We start from the raw sequence: 20,268 nt of genomic DNA on the forward strand, positions 1-20,268 counted from the left end.
GTAATTTGCTTGTATCTACTGATAACTTTCCTTATTTGTGTTACTATTTTTTTTCACACATAGTGATCCTGAACTCCTTTTTAAATTGTAACAATGTTGATCAAAGTCTGCTTTATATTAGCATTATTTAGCCATGTCTACCCTTCATGAACTTCTAAAGGGTAGGACCAGAAATTCCATAGCATCTGGTTAGGATTTGGTGCTTTCACTGCCGTGGCCCGGGATCAATCCCTGGTTGGGAAAGTAAGATTCCACAAGCTGCACGGTGCAGCTGGAAAAAAAAAAAAAAAAGATAAATAAAGGGTAGGACTTCATCTAAATTTCACTGTTTCCCCTAATTCTGCATTCAATGGATGGATGGACTTACATTTCTTCTCCCTTAAGACACATTTATTCATTCCATCTACTAGCGGTCAGATTTGCTTCCACACATAGCTTAAGACACCCATGACCAACAGCTAAAATTGTATACATAACACAAAGAATCATTCCTCTTTACTTTAATTCCTAATTCTATTATCTTGCATGTGTATATATGTATTATGTGTCTGTCTGTATATATATATAATCTACTTCTGTAAAGAAAATTCCAGGTACAGTTACAGTTCTATTTAGACGTGAAAGAGGTCAATATGGGTGGTGAGGTGAGAAAAGGTGTGGTCTGAGAATCAACAGGCATCAATCTTAGGGTGGACACTTCAGCTCTGGGACCTTCAGCAAGTCATCTAATCACTTCCAGCCTCAGTACTCTGCAAGGATGGTGTTAAATTATCTCCATGATCTTACGTCTCTAAAATTCTTTGAAATCCAGTTGGATGGTAAAAATGACTTTTCAACACTGAGGTGCCCCTGACCACAGGCCTTTGGGCGAAACACCTCAGAGAAGGCAGGGAACTACATCTAAGTATTTGGTGTGGCTACATTCATCTTTTAAGACTGGAGGGAAAAGTGTGGGTTAAAACTGAAAGCCAGGGTTGGTGCTGGAGGTTATGAAACATCGGCCGGTTTGAAAGTAATCCTGGGAAGGTAAGGACCACTTGTTGAGGAAGGAGATGGTAGCCCCTGCAGTCTGAGAATTGCTTAGGTATGTCACTAGTATAAGAAAACAACTGCTGCCCTGATCGGCTTTTGTATGAAAGTTGAGGCCGTCGTGCAGTGTACCGCTTGGACAGGAACAGCCCTGAAACGGGGTCATTCCAAGTGTCAAGGGAAGCAGATGCTCAGATAGAAAATAGAACCAGGAGAGGGTTGGGGACAAGGAAATTCCCCCTTTCTGTCTAGACCTTGCTCTCTTAGCTTTAGACTCGGAAGAGGTGTGCGCAAATATCCTAAGATGGTAGCACTGTCTTGAGGCGGACTAGAGAATAAGGAAGAGGGACCCCGCTAATGGAAAATGAAATAAAAATTCGTAGCCATCACTTGGATGACCTAGTTTCCTGTAATTTTCTGCTTCCATTTTGCTTATCCCATAGTCTTTTCGGAAGTCATTTCAAACGTTCCGACCTTCTGGGTTTAGAGCTTTAGAAGCTCTGCAGGGAGCTCTAAGGGAAAGGTCATGAGTCCACAGCAGCAAAATGGTTAACAGGATGTAACATCCCCAGGCTCCACCCTACCCTAACACTTGACGGTAACAGCAGCAGCCCTAGAAAGATGCCAGGGGGAGGCCTCAGGAACGCCAGGGGTCAAAGTCAAGGCTGTGTATTTCTATTGCCTTTTTTCATAAGGAGATCCTCTCTCTGCCAGTCATAGAAGATTCTGGATGTTATGGTGATTAAGGGATCGAGTCATTTTCTTTTTTTAAAGAATCTTTTTTTGTTTATTTATGTGTTTATTTTTGGCTGCATTGGGTCTTCGTTGCTGCACGCAGGCTTTCTCTGGTTGTGGCGAGTGGGGGCTGCTCTTCGTTGTGGTGCGCGGGCTTCTCATTGCAGTGGTTTCTCTTGTTGTGGAGCACGGGCTGTAGGCACACGGGCTTCAGTAGTTGTGGCACACAGTCTCAGCAGTTGTGGCTCGTGGGCTCTAGAGCGCAGTCTCAGTAGTTGTGGCACACGGGTTTAGTTGCTCTGAGGCATGTGGGATCTTCCCGGACCAGGGCTCGAACCCGTGTCCCTTGCATTGGCAGGTGGATTCTTAACCACTGCACCACCAGGGAAGCCCTGGAGTCATTCATTTTCTTATATTAGCACAAGGTTCAGCCAATATCAGAACATTTAACCTTTTAGAGCCGTGTTTTTCTATTTATTTGTACCCTGCCCTGTTTCAAAAGGATTTAAGGCTGCTTACAAAACCACATAATGGAGTTAAAGAGCATAAATTAGAATAGCAGGGGAGGGCTTCCCTGGTGGCGGAGTGGTTGGGAGTCCGTCTGCCGATGCAGGGGACTCGGGTCCGTGCCCCGGGCCGGGAAGATCCCACATGCCGTGGAGCGGCTGGGCCTGTGAGCCATGGCCACTGAGCCTGCATGTCCGGAGCCTGTGCTCCGCAACGGGAGAGGCCCCAACAGTGAGAGGCCCGCGTACCGGGGGAAAAAAAAAAAATAGCAGGGGAAAGGCGAGGCAGAGGAAAAACAAGGGTGAGGGCATGAAAGTGTGCTAAGAGTAAGCGGCAGCCCATGCACAGCCCCAAAGGCACACTGGGCTCTGTCCCGTTGGGCTTTTTAAAACTTGCTGAAGCTATCAAACCAGTGTTGTTTTCATTCCCCAGAATCCTGTCATTGTTGGGGACAAAGCCCAGTGAAACAATCAAATCCGGATTCCCAGGACAGAAGGAGACCTCTTACCTAATCCGATGCCCTAACCCACGTGGAAAGCACTGCAGTTCACCGACCAGTCCTTATGCATGCTTTCTGGAACCTGCACTCACTGGACCAAAGCCCGACATTTAAAAATACATGTAAGGACATGGCTTTCAAGCGTTTGCTCTGTTTTACTGCAGCGTTGCAGAATCCCCAGAGCAGTTTGAACTTCCTACGAAAAGGGGGGCTCCTAGGACCAGGGGGAGCGGGCAGGACCATCGAGGTCACCCCTAAACTGGGTAGAGGGTGAGTCAGCCTGGCTGGTGGTGGGGGGTGTGAGAACACCTCTGAATTTCCTTGCCCCTCCCAGACAAGCTGCAGGTGGCCACCACCCAGGACTTCACCTGAACCGCATTCCAAAGACATCTGGGATGCCAACACACGTGGGAAGTACACCTGAGAGCAGATCGCAGGCCTCCTCCGCCCTGGGGCCAGCTGAGGAGTCCTTTAGAGGTCAAAGAGGAAGAAGATTCCCGTCTCCCCCATCCCCCACCCTCTGTGCTGGCAGATGGAAGGAGAGAGTTACCAGGCCAGAGCTGCCCAACTTCTCAAGTTTAAAATTCAGGGTTCTTCTTTCCTGCTCTCAAGTTTGCTAAACAGCACCACCTAGTGTCTCAGACGTCAGGAAACAGGAGAGAGCCGACGTGGGTGAGCCCCGCAGCGCGGTTAATAGAGTAGAATGAGTTTCCCTCCCCACCGCGCCCCTGAGACCCTCGGGAAAAAGCAGAGGCAGAGAAGGACATCCCACAGGCCAGCTTTACACCCTCTCCTCCCTGCCTACCCCACTCCAACCTCCCCTCCACCAAACCCCACCAATTTCCCATAGCTCTGTGCTAATTCCATCCCAAGCGCCACATCGACAATCCCTCGGATACCAACATACCATTGATAAGACAGGTCCTAAACCCAATTCTGTCATTGAGCTTCTGCACTTCCTGGTAGGAAGGGGAGGTTAGCGGCTCAGGGTCTGAGAGGGTAGACCCCCTAAAAGTTCTCATGGATGATGTGTTGTTGCCCAGCAACTTTTTTTTTTCAGTCGTGGTAAAACACACACAGTATAAAATTGACATGTTTCAAAAATTTTTTTATTGGAGTATAGTGGATTAACAATGTTGTGTTAGCTTCTGCTGTACAGGAAAGTGAATCAGTTATACATATACATTTATCCACTTGTTTTTATTTTCCCCTATAGGTCATTACAGAGTATTGAGAAGAGTTCCCTGTGCTCTACCATATAAAGTTTACATGGTTTAAGTTGTATGGTCCAGTAGCGCTAAGGACATTAGCATTCTCGTGCAACCAAACTCCAGAGCTCTTTTCTTCTTGACCCCAGTACCATTTTCAACACTATTCTCCCCCCAGTTCTAACCTTCTCTTCTCTGTCTCATGGCTCAAGTTCTTCTTGATTGCCATTCGCATTTTTTTCATTGATACCATAAAACCCTGTGTGAGGGCCTGGAATCCTGCCCGGCAGAGGTACCTCTCTTTGGCTCTAAGGGAGGATTCAGGGAACGAAGATCACGCTTAGATGCCAACCCTCTACCTTGACAGATTGGGGCTGTTGCAAGTAGCACAGATTTCTGCAGAACCGCCCTGTCCAGGGGGCGTATTCTGGTTCTAATGTTCTATGGAGCAAGAAGGTGATTAGTTAATAAAAATGCTTTCACAGGGACTTCCCTGGTGGCGCAGTGGTTAAGAATCCGCCTGCCAATGCAGGGGACACGGTTCGATCCCTGGTCTGGGAAGATCCCACATGCCACGGAGCAACTAAGCCCGTGCACCACAACTACTAAGCCCATATGCCACAACTACTGAAGCCCGTGCACCTACAGATGGTGCTTGGCGACAAGAGAAGCCACTGCAATGAGAAGCCCACGCATGGGCACGAAGAGTAGCCCCCGCCCACCTCAACTAGAGGAAACCTGCAGCAACAAAGACCCAATGCAGCCAAAAATAAATAAATTAATTTTTTTAAAATGCTACCAGAAATATTTGTGATATTTTTATGTGCCCACTTGACAAGACAAATATGTTCCTTGCGCTATTTTACATTAAACTGGCAAAGTCAGAGAATAAAGCAAAATAAATACAAAGTGCGGCAAGAAGCATAAAGGAAACAAGAAGGAAAGGAAATAAAATATATTTGTGGGGGAAGGGAGACTTTATTTTGTAGGATGGTTACATACAAGTCTTTGGCCGGGAGGGGTGGGCGACATTTAAGCTGAGATCTGCGACCCACACGATGAGAAAGAACTGACCTTGCAAAAAGCAGAGAGGGCGTTACTGGGCAGGAGAGACTGTGCAAAGGCCCCGAGACTGGAAGACCTGTTTATATTGGAGGAACTGGAAGAAGACCGGTGTGGCTGGAGTGTGGTGAGCAAGCGAGAGAATGGCGTTTAACTCCCAAATCACGGTGTGGAGTGAGGGTCCCTGTTACAAGTCCACGGGAGAGGAGTAGGCGAGCACAAAAATTTGGCTTCCCGGGGAAGACCCTAAGAGCCCGGGCAGGAGTGGAATCGCGAGCAAAGGCGAAGGCCTGCTGGGGGCGCTCAAGAGCAGTTCCGAGTCCAACCTCCACCGAGGCCCCTACCCCGCATCCCACAGCGCGTCAGCCCTCCAGGCCTTGTCCACGGACCGGAGCCCCAGCCTCAGACCAGGGACTCAGGCCGACTCCTAGGTAAAGAACGCCTTTCTCCCACCTCTGGGTTCCCCTCTACCCGCTGGCCGGTGCGTGGCCAGGTGACCCCGCCGCCCGCGCTCGGTTGCTCGGCCCCGGGAAGCGGTCGGTTGCTCGGCCCCGGGTACCGCCCGGCTCTCCTAGGTCCGCTCCGTCCGGGAGGCGAACCAGTCCCTCCCTCCTACCCGTTCCTTCGTCTCCATGTCCTCACCAGCCCCACGGTGAGCAAGCTTTCCCCTCTGCGCGGAGGACTATCTGCTCGGAGGGGACGCAGTTCTGCAGCTCTTGATTCTCCTCAAGGCGCGGGCGGTTACAGTCGGCTCCGGGCGCGCGGACCCTGGAGGCTCCTCTGGGCCCCAGCAGCCTCCCTCCGGGCCCCGCTCTGGGTGCTTATTACCTCCTCGGGGTTGGGGGCCAGAGCCCTTGGGGGACGACAATGAAGGGGTGATGGGAGCAGCCGGCATGGGGGAAGGCAGCACCTGTAGCAGGGGTCAAGGCACCGAGTACATGGACCCCTGCAGCCCTTTTCAGTTGTGTGCCCTGGGCTGGGCAGGTTACTGATGCTCCCCGAGACTGTAAACGAAGGTGATGATGATAATAAAAAATAAAATAAAATAAAAATAACCTACCTGTTTGAATTGTTATGAGGATTAAATGACAAGATAGTCATAAAGTGCTTAGAATAGTACAGTTCCAGGTAGCATTCCACAACCATTAGCTATGATAGTAATGGTCATTGTTACAGTCTGGACTCCTCGGAAGAGCCAGATGCGTTTACTGACAATGTACTCAATCGAAGCCCCCATGTCTCCAGGGTCTTAGGCAAAGGAAGACAGGCTCCTAGGAACAAAAAATGAAAAAGTATTCCTTCCCGTGTTATTGTCAACCCAGTATGAAGAAATCCAAACGGAAAAATTGCCCACCTCCTACCATTCCTAAAAAAAAATCACTATTTTCAGTCTTTCATATTATCCCTGGCTTACATGCATAGAATTTTGCATTCTTTTATCACTTATTATATAAGTATTTCCCTGGTTGCATAAGTATACTACTTGGTATTGGTATTAGTAACAATCATTTTAATGGAGCATAATATTCCACTAAATTGATATGATTCCCTTGCTGTTGGACTCTTAAAATGTTCACAAATTTTCATTAGATAATGCTGCTATGTAATCTTCATTAATAAAACTTTTAAAATAAAAGATAGCAATGATTTATTTTAATATTTTCTTTTAAAGTTTATTTCTCCAAAAGCTATACAAATCCGATCACTGAGAACCACGTAATACCTATTCTTTAAATAAAAGTAGTTTTTTATATGAACGTAATGAAAAGTTAAAATATACAAATAAAAAATGAATGTTATTTGTAATCCCATCACTCAGAGATGTCTTAGAAGCATATCCTTCCAGACTTTTCTGAATATAAATATATATTAATTTTTAATGTAATTTGCTTAGCAAAATGAAGTCCTATGGTACGTACTGTTTCGTAACCTAATTTTCACTTAAGGCATCATAAGTATTATAATAATAGCTAACTCTTAATATGGTGCTTACTATGCACCGAGCCCTATTCTAAAGTGTTTTACATAGGTTAACTCATTTAATCCTCATAATAGCTCAATGAGGTAACACTTGATTGATATCCCATTTTACAGATGGGGAAGCTCAATCCCGGGAACGTTAAGTGACTTGCCAAAGGCCACACAGGTAAGAAGTGGCAGGGTCCACGTACTTAACCCCACCTTATGCTTCTGCCTCACTTTACAGGTCACTAAACTGACATTTATCTTCTCATTCTTAATGAGTGCATAGTATTCAGAAGAATAGATATAATTTATTTAACCAATCCTCTTGTTTAACACTTAGATATCAATTTTTGATCATACAAAACTTTGATAATAAACATATTTGTACACACATTCTTGGGCACTTATCATTCCCTTAGAATAAACTCTGACAAATGGAATTGAGGGATCACAGAGTAATCTATTTAGGCAGGGTGGCAAGGAAAACCTCCCTTTTTCAGAACATAAAGCAAGACTTCTGCTTAAGAAGTGAGTGAATAGTCCTCGTTTACAGCAATATTCTCATTTCCTCTGGCCACCCACTCACATGGTCACACCCAAGTCATCGCATTACCAGAAAATGTACTGTGACTGAGATACCGACTTCATACTTCCTGCCTGCAGACCATCACCTTCTATACTTCTCTGATTTCAAGACCTCTAATTCATTAGCCCCCATGACTTTTTCATTCTTTATCACTCCATTCATATCTTTTTAAAAAATTGAGGTATAATTGACATAACAATAAACTGCACATATTTAACATGTGCCATTTGAGAAGCTTTGACGTCTGTATTCACCTGTGAAATCATCGCCACAATCAAGATGGTGATCGTATCTACCACCTGCAAAAGTTTCCTTGTGACCCTTGGTAATCCCTCCCTCTCAGGAAACCACTGATCTTTTTGTCACTAAAGATTAGTTTGCATTTTCTAGTATATTATACAAATGGAGTCATAGAGTATGTACTGTTTTGTCTAGCTTCTTTTACTCAGAATAATTATTTTGAGATTCACTCATGTTGTGTATATCGGTAGTTCTTTTTTTTTTTTTTTTTTGTGGTACGCGGGCCTCTCACTGCTGTGGCCTCTCCCATTGCGGAGCACAGGCTCCGGACGCGCAGGCTCAGCGGCCATGGCTCACGGGCCCAGCCGCTCCGCGGCATGTGGGATCCTCCCGGACCGGGGCACGAACCCGCGTCCCCTGCATCGGCAGGCGGGCTCTCAACCACTACGCCACCAGGGAAGCCCGGTAGTTCTTTTTTTATAATTTTTTGGCCGCACTGAGCTGCATGTGGGATTTTAGTTCCCCCACCAGGGATGGAACCCGCGTCTCCTGCAGTGGAAGCACGGAGTCTTAACCACTGGACTTCCGGGGAAGTCCCTGTATATCAGTAGTTCTTTCATTTTTATTGATGAGTAGTACTCCACGGTATAAATATATCACAATTTGTTAACCCATTCAAATCCATTCACCTCTTTATGAACATCTGGCTATTACAAGTAAAACTACTATGAACATTCATGTATAAGATTCTGTATGGACATATATTTCCTTTACTCTTGGGTAAATAACTAGTAATGGAATAGCTAGATGACATGATAATTATATGTTCCCAGCAGCAGTGTATGAGAGTTTCAGTTCCTCTATTTTCTCACCAGCACTTTAGTATGGTCAGTCTTCTAATTTGTATTTCCTTTTTTTTTTTTTTTTTTTTTTTTTTTGCGGTATGCGGGCCTCTCACTGTTGTGGCCTCTCCCGTTGCGGAGCACAGGCTCCGGACGCGCAGGCCTAGCGGCCATGGCTCACGGGCTTAGTTGCTCCGCGGCATGTGGGATCTTCCCGGACCAGGGCACGAACCCGTATCCCCTGCATCGGCAGGCGGATTCTCAACCACTGCGCCACCAGGGAAGCCCTGTATTTCCTTTTTGACTACTGATGTTGAACATCTTTTCATATGCTTTATTTGACATTCATATAGCTTTGGGGGTGTGTGTGAAGTATCTGTTCAAACATTTTGCACATTTAAAAAATTGTATTGTTTGTTTTCTTGTTACTTTTTTAGAGCTATTTATATATTCTAGTTACCAGTCCTCTACCAGCTCTATGATTTGCAAATATTTTTCCCAGTTTGTGGCTTGATTTTCAGTTCTCTTAACAATGACTTTAAATAACAGAAATGTTTAATTTTGATGAATTGGAATTCATCTATTCTTTCCTTTATGGATCATGCTGTGATGCTGTATCTAAGAAAACTTTGCCTAACCCAGGGTCACAGAGATATTCTCCTTTGCTTCCTTCTAGAAGTTTTATGGTTTTAGGTTATACATGTAGGCCTATGATGCATTTTGAATTAAATTTTTCACTCAGTATATTTTAGTTTACTGAAAACACTTGGAAATGACTAATCAATATCAATGAGAACCTTAAGAGCTCAGATTGTGGTGTATAAATACTTTTATCTGCTAAAAATGATTAGGGCTCCTTTGACAAAAGACTGATTCTGGGTCTGGGGCAGAAAATGTTCAAATTTTCCTGGAATGTCTTGTCATGCCAGAAGCTCTCAAACATCTTAAAGAAGATTTAAGATTAAGTTTTAAAGGAGCTCTCAAAAACTGCTAGGGTTCTATCAAAGATCTTGGAAACTAATTTGAATTGGTCTGACAGGTCAAAGATGGGACATTTTTAACATAAATAAGGATGATGATAACATTTTTAACATCAATTCATAAAGATTAAAAACACACCTTATGGACTTCCCTGGTGGCGCAGTGGTTGAGAGTCCGCCTGCCGATGCAGGGGATTACGGGTTCGTGCCCCGGTCTGGGAAGATCCCACATGCCGCGGAGCAGCTGGGCCTGTGAGCCATGGCTGCTGAGCCTGTGCGTCCAGAGCCTGTGCGTCCAGAGCCTGTGCTCCGCAATGGGAGAGGCCATAACAGTGAGAGGCCCGCGTACCGCAAAAAAAAAGAAAAAAGCAAACTGAGGTAGTTCCCCTCTCTTCCTAACTTGCTGAGAATTTTTAATCATAAATAGGTGTTGGATTTGTCAGATGCTTTTTCTGTACTAGTTGATAAGATTATGATTTTTCTAATTAACCTGTTGCTATGATGGACATTTTAAAAAATATTTATTTATTTATTTGGCTGCGCTGGGTCTTAGTTCCATGCGGGATCTTCGTTGCCACTTGCAGGATCTCCGTTGCCACTTGCAGGATCTCCGTTGCAGCATGCGGGTCTTTTAGTTGTGGCATGCAGGATTTTTTTTTTTTTTTTTCTTTTTACTTGCGGCACGTGGGATCTGTTTTTAGTTGTGGCAGGCATGCGAACTCCTAGCTACGGAATGTGGCATCTAGTTCCCTGACCAGGGATCAAACCCAGGCCCCCTGCATTGGGAGTGTGGAGTCTTAGCCACTGGACCACCAGGGAAGTCCCTGGACATTATTTTTAATCTAAACTTTATTGACCACTTGATATTGTGGAATTTTGAATATTGAATCAGACTATATATGTGGAATAAATCCTACTTGGTCATAGTATATAATTCTTCTGATATTTATAACTGTTTTAGAACAATGGATTCAATTTGCTATATCTCATGAGAGATATTGGTTTATAGCTTTTTTTAGTACCGTCTTTATCTGGTTTTGATATCAAGATAATACTGGCCTAAAAATAAGTTGGGAAGTGTTCCCTCCTCTATTTTCTGGAAGAGTTTGTGTAAAATTGCTGCTTATTCTTCTTTAAGTGTTTGACACCGGAGTGAAACATCTGAGCCAGGAGATTACTTTTGGGGAAGGGAATCTGCTTTATCTTGATCATAACTTCTTTGTGCACTGGGGTCACAAAGGCGTTGGCCAAGTTACAAACTCTAGAATTGCAGAAGACCTTGGCAATCATCAAGTCCCACATCGCTCACTACATATGAAGACACTGAGGCTTGGGCGGAGAGAATAACTTGCCCAAAGCCACAGAGCACTTTAGCAGAAGAAATGGGAAGAGCCCGTGGACCACGATGCTCAGTTCCGCAATCTCTGCTCCTAAGTTAATGGGAGTGGCTCAAGAAGTGGAGACCTTCAACTTTCAGACACCCTGGCATTCATTGCCCACCTGCTCTCTTGTAGGAGGAGATCAAAGTCTTCCCCGTGTATGAGCGCCTGATGAGAGGGCTCCCCAAGTCTCTTCTAGCCCATAATTAGAACCAGAAAGAGCAGAGGTCGAGAGCAGAGCTGGCAACCCAAGACCAAGTGGGCAGAGAGACAAAGCTTTGGCAACTGAAGTTTCCCAACAAAGAAGCAACCACAGGGCTGATCAGCCCGGGAACCGGCTCCCTTTGTTGGTGTGATGTGCACTTGGACCAGAGAGGAACAGAGGAAATTCCCTGGCAGTCCAGTGGTTGGGACTCAGCCCTTTCGCTGCAGTGGCAGGGGTTCGATCCTTGGCTGGGGAACTAAGATCCTGCAAGTCGTGCAGCGCAGACAAAAAAAAAAAAAAATTTTTTTAATAAATAAATAAATTTTTTTTTTAAAAAGGAGGAACAGAGAAGGTGGGCACATCTCCTAACTGGCTCAGCAAACAGTAGGAAGTTAAGTCTCGCAGCTCACACCGCTCTGGCTCCCTGCAGCCAGAGGCCACTGTCCAAACTGTAGGTAAGAAGGCAGAAGGAAGGAGTGGAGGGGTTACACCTTCACATTAACATAACTCGACATTCCTCCAGCCGACTCCCCACCACTGCAACTGTGTTGTCCAGTGGGACCTTCCACAATGGGAATATTATATATTATATATCTGTGCTTTCCGACAAGATAGCCACCAGTCACCTGTGCGTAGTAAACACTGGAAATGTGAGTAGTGCAAGTAAGAAACTACATTTTTAATCTTATTAAATTGTAATTAATTTAATTTAAATCGTCATATGTGGATAGTGCAGATCTAGAGGAAACTCCCTTTGTAAATACACTCATGAACAAACATTAAAAAGCAGGGGGGGGCTTCCCTGGTGGCGCAGTGGTTGAGAATCTGCCTGCCGATGCAGGGGACACGGGTTCGAGCCCTGGTCTGGGAGGATCCCACATGCCGCGGAGCATCTGGGCCCGTGAGCCGTAACTACTGAGCCTGCGCGTCTGGAGCCTGTGCTCCGCAACAAGAGAGGCCGCGATAGTGAGAGGCCCGCGCACCGCGATGAAGAATGGCCCCCGCTTGCCACAACTGGAGAAAGCCCTCACACAGAAACGAAGACCCAACACAGCAAAAATAAATAAATTAATTAATAATAAAATAAAACTCCTACCCCCCAACATCTTAAAAAAAAAAAGCAGGGGAAAAGCAGAATCATAATCTATTAACAAAGGAAAAAGCACTAAGGTATGACAACTCACTTAAAATTGAGCTAAAAACCTCATTCCTCAAATTTGCACCAATATTACACGATGCTCTGGTTTCATTTTATTTGGTGGTCTACGCATACTAGTTTTTAAAAATTCACCTTTGGCAATACAAAAGAAGGAGCAAATAACAGGCTTCAGGGATCCAGATGGAAGTTACTAACCGGCCATAGAGTTAGTTTAGAGAAAGAACACTGCAGGCGTTTGTTTTGTTTTGTTTACTGGTTTATCCCTAATGCCTAGAATATTCCCCGGCAAAGAAGTCTCTCAGGAAAAATTTGCTGAGTGACCTCAAGGACAGACAGACTGTCAAAGGAGCTGATCTAATTAAAAAGAAATGTTTGCAGCGGGAGGACCACTAGAGGGCGCGCCAGCCCAGCAGCCAAGAGGCTGGGCAACAAAGACAGGGAGACTCTTGGGGTTCCCCTAGCGCTTCCCACGCTCTCGGGTGGCTTCAGAAGAGTAAACCCCGCCACCTCCTCCCATCACCCTGCATGTCTTCCTTCCTTTTTATTCGTCTGACCGTTTTCTCGTGTGTACAAGCCAACCCACTGACCCCGAGGTCAGGATGGCCATTCATCTATGGGCAGTGCAAGGCCCTAGCCCCGGGACGCTTAATAAATGTCACATTTTGTGCCTCAAATAAAGGAAATGGAGAGTCACAGGCAGAAGCCCAGGCCGGGAAATCAGGAGGCCGGCTTCTAGACAGCTCTTTACGCTCACTGGAAGCCCACCAGGCCCCAAAGGTTGTGCTACACGTTTTAACCCAGGTAGATAGTGTTACCTCCATTTTACAGATGAGAAAATTGCATTTCAGGGTGATTAGCAAAGGTTACCTAGATCATAAGTGGATTGTGAACCCAGGATGTTTTCTTTACAAAACCCGTGGAATTAACACTGTGCCATCATCTTTGAGTTCAAAGATGTCGCTACTGAAGGCACTGCTTTCTGTGGGATCCAGTGAGGCTGGAGACTGAGAGGTGGGGTTCAGTTGGAGTCAAGGGAGGGGAAAGAGAGGGAGTTACATTGCAGCCATTCCTGGGGAGCTGAAGGAAGGCACGGTCAGTGCTCAGAAGGGCGGGGTGGACCCACCCTTGGCAAAAATCTTCAAGGTTCCTTCTGCTATGGACTGAATGTTTGTGTCTAGCCTCAGATTCACGCGTGTATGATGGTTACCCCTGCAGTGGGATGGTTGGGAGGTTTTTTTTGGTGTTTCTTTTGGGGGGGGCCACACTGCGGCATCTTAGTTGTCCAAACAGGGATCAAACCTGCGCCCCCTGTGGTGGAGTGCAGAATCTTAACTACTGGACCACCAGGGAGGTCCTAGGATGGTATTTAGGGATGGGAGCTTTGGGGAGGTTAGAGTTAGGTTTAGATGGGGTCACGAGGGTGGGCTCGCCTCCGGAACTGAGAAATCAATGTCTGTTGTTTACGCCACCCAGTCTGTGGTGTTGGACACCACCCTGGCCTCCACTGTATCCTTTCCTGTGCTTTGGGATGGCTTCCCCCTCTCCTCACATCAAGACCAGCTCCCAGATAAAGATCCCACCTATTTCACAAGTTCCTCAGCTCATTTGAAGCACTCTGAGGTTTGGGAATCACAGGGGTGGTGACGAAATGTATGGGCTTTGGACCAAGCAGGTTATAAAAATATCTAAGTGTGGGCTGTGGCATGGGCAGGCTACCCCCGTAGTCCCCCAAGCCTCATGTGTGAATGAGGAATACTTGTTATACTTGTCCTACAAGGTCCTGGGGCCATTTACCCGTCTTGTCAATGTCAGACCTCTCACACGCAGGTCAGGCATAGAGCAAGAACGCAGGAAGTGTCCGTTTCCTTTCCTCCTTGCTCGTGGTGTCATGAATGTGAAGGTCACTTTACAGTTAGAGGGAACCTTTAGCTCAGGACAGAAAGCTTTTGAAAAACAGGGGATTTCAGGCATCAACCTGTGAGTGGAGGAGATATTTGGGGGTGGGGGAGAACATTTGGGGACTGAGGATCTTGAGCATAAGGGTGAAACCGTGCAACTCAGATTGGGACTTGAGCCCATGTTCTTTCAACTGAGATCACACACCTGGTCTCAGGACTGAATGAAGCTCGGGTTCTTGATGTCTCATCGCAGAAAGAATTCAGTGAGAGACAAAGTGATAGGTAAGGAGTGGATTTGTTTAGAGAGAAACACACTCCACAGACAGAGCGTGGGCCATCGCAGAAGGCGAGAGCCCCCCCAAGGGTACGGGGTGGTCCGCTTTTATAGGGGTGGGTAATTTCATAGGCCAATGAGTGGGAGGGGTGTTCCAGCTATTTGGGGGAAAGGGAGGGGATTTCCAGAAATTGGGCCACGGCCACTTTTTGACCTTCATGGTCGGCCTTGGAACTATCATGGCACCTGTGGGTAAGTCATTCAGCTTGCTGATGTGTTACAGTGAGCGTATACTGAGGCTCAAGGCTTGGGCCTATTTGGTTCTGATCAGTTTATGCCGTGTCCTCGAGCTATGTTATTCTTTTAAAGGTTGTGCCCTGCCCCCTTCCCTCCTGTTTCAAGGGGACTGGGGACACAGGTCACCGCTCTCACCCCAAAGCGAGAAGAGTGCAATTGTGAGGCTCAACACACATAGACACACACAAACTCACGGGCTTGCTCAGGACCTGGATTCGCTCTGGGCTGCTCCACACACACCCCTCCCAATTTCCCCTCTGCTTGCTGTGCTGGAATCTTCTGTTGCCCCTGCTTGGTGCTGCAGGAGGTTGGCCCACGGGGCAGCATCAACGGGTTCGCTTGTCCTCTGTCTTCTGGCTGGACTGGGCCATCAAGGAGCCTGGCAGCAGAGCCGAGGGCAGGAGGCCAGCGAGGGGGAGTTTCTACCTTCCAGCTCTTTCCCTGTGCCCAGCCAGGATGGCAGGTGACAGCTCCTGTGTGGCCTCTCCCTCTCTACCTCTCTCTCTCTCTCTCTGGATTCCAGTAAACACCTTCCTCACTCCTTCAGGCCCGATTCCGGCCCCAGGCACCACGATTTCCCTTTTGGTTTTCCAACCTCCTGCCCTCAACTTTGTAGATCATCCCTTTACTAAACTCTCCTCAAAGTACCTGACTTAAGTGACCCTGACGGACGCGTCCCTGAAGGCTGGTTAAGGCCAAGGATCTGGCCTCCCGCTGGCCTCCCGCTGGCCCCTGGTGACTGCAGTGCCACCCTTCCTCAGTCGCCACCAAAGGCCCTCAAGCTGTTCTGCTCTCCCGGCCCACACACAATACCTTCTAAGCCTGTGAGGCCCCATCTCAGGTGGACACACCCAGGGTCCCCCAGGCAAACCGCCCTGCCTAGAGGTCAACACACCCACCCCCTCCAGCACCCTTGCATTGTTTCCACAGAGGGAAAATGACGATTCCCAAGGAATTAAGCCCAACAATCTGTTCTTGAAGTCCAGGTAAAGATTGTAGACCCTGCTCTGAGCCACTAAAACTTCTTTTGCAAACTCTAAGCCCTGAAACTACACGAAAACATTAAATTCATCATTGGGAATCCTTCACATCAGCTCATGTGTCCTGTCACCACGGCCCTGTGTTCTTTAGAGGCTCTTGTGCCCTCTTCTAGGACAAGTGATTCCTAATCTTCCTGCCCCAGATGGAGATTCAACCATTTACAAAAGAGCTGTTTAAAAACAAACAAACAAACAAGCTCATAGATACAGAGAGTCCAGGTTGGTGGTGTCAGAGGCAGGGGGTGGGGATTAGGAGAAATGGGTGAAGGAGGTCCAAAGGTACCAAAAAAAAAAAAAAAAGACATTAAAGAAAATAGGCAGGGGCTTCCCTGGTGGCACAGTGGTTGGAACGCCGCCTGCCGATGCAGGGGACACGGGTTCGTGCCCCGGTCCAGGAAGATCCCACATGCCACAGAGTGGCTGGGCCCGTGAGCCATGGCCGCTGCGCCTGCGCTTCCTGAGCCTGTGCTCCGCAACGGGAGAGGCCACAACAGTGAGAGGTCCGCGTACCGCAAAAAAAAAAAAAAAAAAAAAGAAAATAGGCAGGACTTCTGTGGCCACCCAGTGGTTAAGACTCCACACTTCCACTGCAGGGGGCACAAGTTGCATCCCTGGTCGGGGAACTAAGATCCTGCATGCCACATGGTGTGGCCCAAAAAAAGTATACAAAAGAAAACAGGGAGATTCTCCACTGACTAGAGGATAACAGAGGATCGTTGAAAAGAAAGAGCTCTTAGCGTAAGAAGTAGCCTTGCCATTGAGTTAATCAGAGGCAAAGCAGCGCTAAGAGTCACGAGTACACAAAAGGGCAGAAATGCTGGGAGGCCCGGAGACACGGCAGTGAAGGTGTGCGTCAGTCAGCCGTCAGCTCGGGTTTGCAAGCAGGGCCACCCAAAAATGAAATCGGAGAGAGATAGTAGGAGGAGACAGACGGCCAGCCAGGATGGACAAGGGCCACGGGGCCACTCACAGAGTCCACTAGGCAGTGATGCTACAAACGGGTCTGGAATGGAAACCACAGCTCCATGAAGAAAGGCTGCATCGACATCTGGGGCGGTAAGTATAGAAGAGGAGCCCAGAATCCCTTATTGTACAAGAAAGCACAGTGGCCTCCAAAGACCACTGGGGGGTTGGCAACAGGACACGCTAGCTAATAGGAAGGAGTCCCAGTGGTGAACCAGGAGCATTTTCAGCATCCAATAACATTAGGAATGGATTCAAACAAACAAACACACCAGCTCACTTCTCTCTCACTGCCTCCCCTACACTCCCTGGCTTCCACTGCAGTGTGATTCCTCCCTGTTTCTGGAAGCCTTTCTCCTCTTGTCTCCTGCTCCGTCCTCCCCAGGCAGCCACTCTCAGGACCCTCTCCCAGCACTGCTTCCCCACCCTGGTCCAGCTCAGCACAGCCTTGTTGAGATGGACTCCAGGGAGGGCCGGTGCCCACTTAGGGCTGTTCTTAATTTCCCCTGATACCATTTGTTAACCTCACAGAGCATTTCATACTGCAAGGACTGGGCCTGTGTGCCCGCTTGCTACTCCGAGAAATTCCACTTCCTTCAACTGAGAAGATGGGACCCTTGCCCCTCCCTGTCTACAGGTCAAGTAGAGCAAGATGGGATGGAAACTGTCCTACCCCCCCATGTCCTCCTTAAATGATCCTTGGCTCACTCTGTTTTCTTTCTTTTGACCTTCCCTTGCTCGAAGGGAAGGCAGAAATAAGTAAGTTTGGCTCTTAGTAGAAGCACCCAAAAGTATTCCAGTGGCCTCTGTCAAGAGTGAGAGTAGGGGCTTCCCTGGTGGCGCAGTGGTTGAGAATCTGCCCGCCGATGCAGGGAACACGGGTTCGTGCCCCGGTCCGGGAAGATCCCACATGCCGCGGAGCGGCTGGGCCCGTGAGCAATGGCCGCTGAGCCCGCTGAGCCTGCGGGTCCGGAGCCTGTGCTCCGTAAAGGGAGAGGCCACAACAGTGAGAGGCCCGCGTACAGCAAAAAAAAAAAAAAAAAAAAAAAAAAAGAGTGAGAGTAAACCCACGGTCCCTGCCCGTAGGAGCCAATACTTGATTACAAGGCTTCCTATGAATTAGTCCCTGCTCCGTAAAGAGGCAGAAACCCCCGTAAGTGAAATGTCTGGGCAGGAAACAGAATTCAGCAGTTTGTCCAAGACATAAAATGTCAATGCTGAGGGTCCTCAGAGATGTTCAAACACCCTCCCCCCCCCCCCCCCACCTCATCTGACAAATGCTGAAACAAAGATGCTGAAAAAAAAAGGCCCAGAGAAGGAAATAGCTCTTCACTCTGGTCCAGGACTAACGAGTTATGTGGTGGCAGCACCAGGCCAGGCTAGTATTCTTTGCATATCCACGCCCCCACCCTTTGGCTCCCCTGCAGCCCTCAGACTCCCCTCGGCAGCCCTCGGCAGCCCTCTTGCTCTGGTCATTGTGAGTGTGGAGTTTTCTAAGCAGGTCCCTTCCCTAGAAACTCCCGCTCTAACCAAACATGCGGGTCTGATAAGGAACAAAACAAACCTTTTCAAAACAGTCCCACCCAAGGGAGGGGGACGGGCCACTTTGTCTTCTGGTGTGCTGAGAACAGGGCTGGCCTGGAAGGGAGGCAAGACTGGGTCCTAGTCCTGCCTCAGGCATTTCACAGCTGTGTGATCTTAAGCAAACCCTTGTTCCTCTCTGGGCCTTTGTTTTTTGGTTGGTTGTTTTTTAATAAGAGGGAGATAACTATTGTCCTGGATGACCTATAAAGTACCTGGCCAGAGCTAACATCTGATGATTCCATAGTTTTCTGGGAGGACAGTTTTGAGATCTTTAGTATTGCTTTCATAGCACCTCATTCTAGAGCAGTACTATCCGATAGAAACATACTGTGAACCATATATATATATATCTCTGTGTGTGTGTGTATATATATATGTACATATATATTCTAGTCCCATCAAAAAAAATAAAAAGCAGGTGAAGTTAATTTTAATAATAGATTTTACTTAGCCCGATATAGTCAAAATATTATTTCATCATGTAATTGGTACAAATTATTGAGATATATTACATTATTTTTTTCATACTAAGTCTTTGAAATCCAGTGTGTATTTGTGATTGTGGACTAACCACACTCGAAGTGCTCAGTGGGTACTTGTGGCCACTGGCTACCATGCTGGACAGCATAGGCCTAGGGTTTAGCTCAGGAGTGACCAAACCCAACCAGTATTCCTACCTCGGGGCTCACCCTCCTGTAGTCCATTATAAAAAGAACATCGTGTCACTCCCCAGCTTAAAAGATGTCTGATATCTCCTGCTCTTGGAAGACAAGGTCTGCACACCCTGTCATGATTTTAAAGACCCTCCACGGGCTTCCCTGGTGGCGCAGTGGTTAAGAATCCGCCTGCCAATGCAGGGGACACGGGTTTGCGCCCTGGTCTGGGAAGGTCCCACATGCCATGGAGCAACTAAGCCCGTGCGCCACAACTACTGAGCCTGCACTCTAGAGCCCGCGGGCCACAACTACTGAGCCCATGCGTCACAACTACTGAAGCCCGTGCACCTAGAACCCGTGCTCCACAGCAAGAGAAGCCACCACAATGAGAAGCCCGCGCACCACAGTGAAAAGTAGCCCCTGCTCGCCACAACTAGAGAAAGCCCGTGTGCAGCAACCAAGACCTAAGGCAGCCAAAAATAATAAATAAATAAAATAAATAAATTTATTTTTTTAAAAAATGCATAATAAAAGACCCTTCACAATCCGGTCCTAATTTCCCTTTTAAACTTTTCTCTCTCCTCCTCCCTTCCAAGAGGTGGACACCACAGACTTTTCTGTCCTCCACTTGGGGATCTCCTTGAGGATTCGTTCCTTCCTTCGTTCATTCAAGAAGCACCTACCGGGGGCTTCCCTGGTGGCGCAGTGGTTGAGAATCCGCCTGCCGATGCAGGGGACACGGGTTCGTGCCCTGGTCCGGGAAGATCCCACATGCCGCGGAGCAACTAAGCCCGTGAGCCATGGCCGCTAGGCCTGCGCGTCCGGAGCCTGTGCTCCGCAACGGGAGAGGCCACAGCAGTGAGAGGCCCGCATACCGCAAAAAAATAAAAAAATAAAAAATAAAAAAAAAAAGAAGCACCTACCAAAGGTCAGGCAGCGTCGCGGGGGGCGGGGGGAACGGACCCAACTCAAAGGGTGTAAGGATCCTTCTCTGACCGACTCTTACCCCTCCCCACACGCCCGCCCCCCCGAGGTCCAATCTCTCGAAGCCCACCTCGCTCCAGGTTTACCCCTTGTCGTCACCCAACTGGGTGGTTTGTCCCCATGTCCTTCTCCCACAGCCTCCAGGCCAAGGAATGTGCATTCTTGGCGCTTTCTTC

At 47.5% G+C, this 20,268-nt stretch overlaps 1 long non-coding RNA gene across 1 annotated transcript; it reads left to right on the forward strand.

The window, feature by feature from the left end:
- The first annotated feature begins 5,291 nt into the window (after window positions 1-5,291).
- Window positions 5,292-19,796, forward strand: LOC136793336 (uncharacterized). Its single transcript, XR_010838522.1, has 3 exons — window positions 5,292-5,471; window positions 7,135-7,186; window positions 19,705-19,796. It is a non-coding gene; the product is annotated as an uncharacterized lncRNA (long non-coding RNA).
- Window positions 19,797-20,268: the final 472 nt, after the last annotated feature.

Source organism: Kogia breviceps, chromosome 20 (genome assembly GCF_026419965.1).
Source record: "Kogia breviceps isolate mKogBre1 chromosome 20, mKogBre1 haplotype 1, whole genome shotgun sequence".
NCBI classification, from domain to species: Eukaryota; Metazoa; Chordata; class Mammalia; order Artiodactyla; family Physeteridae; genus Kogia; species Kogia breviceps.